Here is a 6,755-nt window from a genome sequence, read left to right on the forward strand (position 1 = left end):
AACTGCTGAACTACGGCTAGCAGATAGCCGAAGTAGCCTGCAGTGCTGCACTCTAACCACTGTACCACCCTGGCTCACAACCCACAACAACAACCTTTTGAGGTTGGACTGGGAGAGAAGGACTGGCCCAAAGCACCACGATAATCTTTGAAGGTCCCTGATTTTTATCAACCATCCAGAAATTCTGCAGTGAGATGCTTTTGCATTTATTTTATTTATTCATTAATAAATAGTAGTTTATTTATTGTCATGCCCTCCATCTCCCACCGTAAAGCGACACTGGGCTGCTTCCTACACAATTCCCCTTTTTGGCACGTAGAAAGGTTCAAAAAGGATCTGTTAGCCAGGATCATCCTGGTTAAAATTACTTCAAAGTCTGAGCTAACTGTTGCATCCCCCAAACCTGGCCCACATTAATTTATTTATTAAATTTATTTATTTACTTACTTACTTACTTACTTACTTACTTACTTACTTACTTACTTACTTACTTACTTACTTACTTATTTATTTATTAAATTTGTATGCTGCCCCTCTCCAACTCACTTTGAAGATATAGAAACATAGACAATTGATGGCAGAAAAAGAGCTCCTGGTCCATCTAGTCTGCCCTTATACTATTTCATGTATTTTATCTTAGGATGGATTTATGTTTATCCCAGGCATGTTTAAATTCAGTGACTGTGGATTGACCAACCACGTCTGCTGGAAGTTTGTTCCAAGCATCTCCTACTCTTTCAGTCAAATAATAGTTTACTTCTCTATTGAAAACACTTCCCTCTTGAACCTTATTTTGCCCTTTAACATATTTAAATGTTTCGATCATGTCCCCCCTTTTCCTTCTGTCCTCCAGACTATACAGATTGAGTTCATGAAGTCTTTCCTGATACGTTTTATGCTTCAGACCTTCCACCATTTTTGTAGCCCGTCTTTCGACCCGTTCAATTTTATAATTTACTCATTATTAAAAACTGCACTGTCCACCCAGACCTTCCATTGGGTTTGGAGTAGGTTTTAGGCTTTGAGGTTCCCAAAGGATGGGGGAGTTAAGGGCCAAGTTGGCTGGGAATTTGGAACTCTGGAGCAGGGGTCTCTAACCTTGGCTACTTTAAGACTTGTGGACTTCAACTCCCAGAATTCCTCAGCCAGCAAACTTCTTGGAGCAAAGACTTCTGGGACTTTGCTGGGAGCAAAGACTTCTGGGAGTTGAAGTCCACAAATCTTAAAAGTTGCCAAGGTTGGAGAGTACCCCAGGTTGGGGAAGTCTGTTTGATTAAATGCAGGTGCTTCCTCATGCCATTCACTAATATAATCTATTATTCCATTGTTAAGGGGCTATTAAAGATTAAGAGTATTAAACATTAAAAGATGTTTTGATGTTTAAAACATCACCCAGAGAATTGTCATTATTGGGCTGATTACAAGCAGAATCGAGGAAATAAATATGGGGCTTTGCGGGAGGTTTTAACAGCTGTTTTGATGCGTTTGAAGAAACAGGGTTGGCTGGCTCAAGCGTTGAACAAAATCTGAGCAGAAAATTTTGACTAGCAGGACAGAGCAGTCAATGGTTAGCAATTGTTGTGGTTAGTTCTGGCCCAGCTCCTGCCCCAAGGACTGTGGATGTGGGGGAGACGTCCACATGCTGCAGGCCTGTTTTGCCCCCGGTGGAATCTCCTGATGAAGGCTCCTCTGACCAAGAAGACATGAGTGACAGGGAGGAGGAGAGTGTGGCAGTCAGCTCAGAAGGAGATCAATTATCTAGCTCCTCCTTGGATTCGGAACAAGAATTAATGATACAGCCATGCATGCGGAGAGCGATGCATAGGCAGCAACAACTGAGAGATTATTATCAAAGAAAATGAGGCCACCTGTGGTTGGGTGGGGCTGTGGTCATTAGTGAGGCTGCTATAAAGAGCAGCCTGTGGGTTTGGCCATTGTGGAGGATTATCTGATCATTGTGTTTCGTGCCTGCTTTGCTGACTTTGACCTTTTGTGTGCTGATTTTTCCCCGCTTAGAAACTAAACCAGAGCAAAGTGTGTTTCACTTTGTGAAAGAAGAAGGACTGTGAATTACCTCACAGCTGCAAGCTAAGTATCACAGAACTGATAAGGGATTTGTACAAATTACCAGTTTGTTTGGAGATGAGTGCTCTTGGCTATATCAAAAGAGGGCTTGGTTTATTTGAATTTTTATTATAAAGAACATTGTTTTGAATTTTCAAACGTGTGTGTGTCTGAAATTTGTATCTGTGCATTTTTGGGAGGATTCTACCAGAGAGCCCGACAGAACAGCAATTAGCGGTAAATAGATAAAATACAGGAAATAGTAATAGTAGTAGTAATAATAATAATAATGTTAAAAGCAATTTAAAACCCTTATTATAAAAAGAAAACAATCATACAACCTAACAGACCATACATAAACCATAATAGCTAGGGGTATATCGGTTTTCCCATGCCTGGCGACAAAGATGGGTCTTCAGAAGTTTTCGAAAGGCAAGGAGGGTCGGAGCGGTCCTAATCCCTGGGAGGAGTTGATTCCAGAGGGCCGGGGCCGCCACAGAGAAGGCTCTTCCCCTGGGTCTTGCCAGATGGCATTGTTTAGTCAACGGGACCCAGAGAAGGCCAACTCTGTGGGACCTTATCGGTCGCTGGCATTCGTGTGGCAGAAGGTATTCTGGTCTGATGCCATGAAGGGCTTTATAGGTCATGACCAACACTAGTTAGTATAAGGGCAGACTAGATGGACCAGGAGGTCTTTTTCTGCCGTCAATCTTCTATGTTTCTGTGTTTGTATGTGGGCAGTTCCGAAATATGATAAATAAAATAAAACTTTGAAGGTTCTTAACTTTTGACTGCCAGGAAAGGAGGCACGATGTGAATGCAGTGTTGTAGGACTGCAGAGTTCACGCAAGGAGGGCAAAAAAGTCAAGATGGCAGCTGCCTCTGCTGTGATTTTATACTTTTTATGGGTGTCCTGAGACACAACACACAATTAAAGAAGCAGGCCAGGCTATCACGGCCACTATTGTGAGCAGCAAGTCAAGGAAAGTTCCGCACTTTGTGGATGGAACTGGCGCTAGGTCATCCTGGCCCAAGGACCATCTATATCTTTTAAGAAAGATAACCCCCCCCCCTCTAAAAATCACCCCTGGGCAGGCACTAATTAAAACTCTTCAATGTGTTAGACATCGTCCAATAAAGGAGATTATTTGTAGGTCAAGCTTGAAATGAGGGCTCCATTCTCTTCTTCCAGATGTTTCATTGACCCATCTAGGTAACATCATCAGTTCACTCTTGATCCCCCATACTATGATGTAAGAGTGACATCATAGTTGAGGCTTCTTTCTTTCTTTCTTTCATTCTTTCTTTCTTTTCTTCTTTCTTTCTTTTCTTCTTTCTTTCTTTTCTTCTTTCCTTCTTTCCTTCCTTTCTTTTTCCCCCTCTTTCCTTTCTTCTCTTTCTTTCCTTCCCACCCTTTCTTTCTCTTTCAAATTTCTTTTTCTTCCTTCCTTTATTCCTCCATCTCTCTCCCTTAATTTTTATTTCTTTTCTCCTGCCCTCCCCTCTTTCCTCCATATATTTTCCTCCCTTACTTCTCTTTCTTTCCTTCTCTTTCTTTCTCTTTACTTTCTTTCTTTTTCTTCATTCCTTCCTTCATCTATCTCTCCCTTATTTTTTCTTTCTTTCCTCCCCCTCATCCCTTCTTTCCCCCATGTATACTCCTTCCTTCCCTCCCTTCTTCCTTTCTTTCTTTCCTTCCTTCCTTCCCTCCTTCCCTCCCTTCTTCCTCTTTCTCTCTCTCTCTCCATCTTTCTTTCTTTCTTTCCTAGTGGGAGAAACACTCCTTGTCCAGTTCGAAATATCCATCCCGTTTTAAATAATGTACTTATAATAACCTTCCCCATATTGTCTTTATGTCTGAAGGGGACGATTAAGAATATGACCATTACAATTGTTTCTACTTAAATTTATTGGAGGGGCAGCGTACTTTATGTTCCAACTGCATGTCAGGTTTCTCTCTCTTCTCCCCCCCCCCCTTCCCACCACCACCCATCGCTTAAATATTTTAAAAGGCCTTCCCCATCTGTACTTAACAGTGAACAAAATTAAAAAGAAACAGTGAGAAATATTTGAAAATGAAGTGCGTTCCATATAATAAATTTGAAATGAACAGAAACTGCTGGATTGAAAGCAATATCGGTACTGGCCTAAGGGCATTAATAAAGACCAGGGATGGTTGAGACTGGGGTGGGGGGGGACTTTAAGTGATGGGGGGGTGTTGGGGATGTGGGGGTATGTGTGGAAGACACTAATTTTTTTTCTATTAAAATTTGAAACTGCTTTTCAATATTAAAAGGGTAGGTGATGAATTTTCAGCGTTCTGCAGACAGGGTCAGAGAGTAATTTCATTTCTGTCTCCTATCCTCTTTTCCCCCCCTCTTTTCCTGGTCAGCATTCTGTCGATAATTAATCAAAAGTGGTGTTTCTTAATGAAACACTTTTCAAAAGGTGATAATGAGAGGCAAATGGAGAGGGGGGCTGCAGAGCCATATTGGGAGCAGTGAGAACCGGAGGGGGGGGAAAGGGAGGCAGGAGCATTGATGGCGCCTGACGAAGGAGGGGGAAGGAAAGGAGACCAAAAGAGAGAGAGAGCAGGGGAGAGGAAGAGGGGAGGACCTGAAGGAAGACTTGCGGACTTCAACTCCCAGCCAGCTACGCTATGCCATTGCTATGAAATTTGCCTGGAGAATTCTAGGAGTTGAAGTCTGCAAGTCTTCAAAGTGGCCAAGGTTGGAGACCTCTGACTGAGATGACCCTTCTGGCCTCTTCCAACTCTATCATTCACCACTGGCTGGAGAATTCTGGGAGTTGAAGTCTGCAAGTCTTCAAAGTGGCCAAGGTTGGAGACCTCTGACTGAGATGACCCTTCTGGCCTCTTCCAACTCTATCATTCACCACTGGCTGGAGAATTCTGGGAGTTGAAGTCTGCAAGTCTTCAAAGTGGCCAAGGTTGGAGACCTCTGACTGAGATGACCCTTCTGGCCTCTTCCAACTCTATCATTCACCACTGGCTGGAGAATTCTGGGAGTTGAAGTCCACAATGATGATGCAAGTGGGATGGATCTGGATGATTTCCTGGTGACTCTGAGAGTCATAGAAGAAGGAGAAGCAGTGAAAGGCTGCCAAAAAAATTTGCTACCACATTGTGGGTGTGGCTTATTTTGTGGGTGTAGCTTGCCAGCCATTTGACCAGCTAGGAGTGGCTTGATGATCATGTGACCTGGGAGTGGGTTAAAGGTCATGTGACTGGCTTAAAGGTGGCCAACTTGACATCACTCAAGTCAAGGGTTAGGGTGCCTGGCCTCTCCTCGCCTCCAAGAGAGACAATTTCCCTCTCTATTTACTATTACCGAACATCCAAAATATGCAATTTAATTCTATATATATATGCCATATGTGTACATACATATTACACACAGGCACACAAAAATATACATTACCTACTGTATAAACTGCTCTTCTAAAATTATACACATTCAGCCTCATTTCCTGCGATAGGAAAAACATACCCAGAGCCCAGAAGGGAAAAAAAGAAAAAAAAATCAATTTTTTCCTACCAATTTCTCAGTCTTTCTCAGCACTAAGTAGTTTTCAAAGTCAACAATCCAGGTCCTCATTTTACCGACTTCGGAAGACTGGAAGGCTGATTCAGTGGCTCAAGTGAGAATCGAACTGCCAAACTGCTGGCAGTTCTGCATTCTAACCATTGCGCCAGCAGGGCTCTTAAAGAAGTGGGCTTTATTTACTTTTTCTGGGATTTTTTTTTTACTTCCTACTTGACCAGTACTAACCAACCAACCCTGATCTGGTTGACCACTTTTTGGATATCAGCCAATGTCACCAATTCACTTAGTGACCATACCAAAAAATCATTTTAAAAAATCCGCCGAGGCCAAAAAGATTCAGAATACTTTGAAATTTGGGACAGAGGGTATCAGTGGATTCGGCAAAGGCAAATAAAATGAAAAGAAGGAGGTAAAATTGAAGCACATTACATAATATAATAAATAAACCCGAATATGCCAAAACCTTATACATATACATTTAATTAATTTACATTAATTAATTAATTAAATTGGTCTTGGCATATTTAGGTTTTTTCAGGTGTAGGATTTAGAGATTTCTGGCGACGTTTCGACCAGGCCCCTCTCGCCATCTTCAGGCTGGTGCTTCTGTCCTTGTTCTAGGGTGTTCACCTATACAGTGGTACCTCAAGATACGAACCCCTCTTCTTACGAACAACTCAAGATACGAACCCGGGGTTCAGAAAAAAATTGCCTCTTCTTACAAACTTTTTTCAAGTTACAAACGCCAAACCCGAACTTCCGGGTTCGGCGTTGGGGAGGCTGCTGGGAAGCCCCCCGGCTGTTTTAAAAGGTGACAGCCGGGCGGTGGGGCTTCCCAGCAGCCTCCGAACACCGAACCCGGAAGTTCGGCAAAAGTTCGGGGTTCGGGAGGTTGCTGGGAAGCCCCCCAGCCCGGCTGTGACCTTTTAAAACAGCCGGGCGGCTTCCCAGCAGCCTCTCGAAGCCGAACGCCAAACCCGAACTTCCGCGTTCGCGTTCGGAGGCTGCTGGGAAGCCCCGCCGCCCGGCTGTCACCTTTTAAAACAGCCTGGGGGCTTCTTGGCGGCCTCCCGAACGCCAAACCTGGAAGTTCGGGTTTGGCGTTCGGTGTTCGGGAGGTCGCTG

This window comes from Erythrolamprus reginae, chromosome 9 (genome assembly GCF_031021105.1).
Source record: "Erythrolamprus reginae isolate rEryReg1 chromosome 9, rEryReg1.hap1, whole genome shotgun sequence".
Taxonomy (NCBI): Eukaryota; Metazoa; Chordata; class Lepidosauria; order Squamata; family Dipsadidae; genus Erythrolamprus; species Erythrolamprus reginae.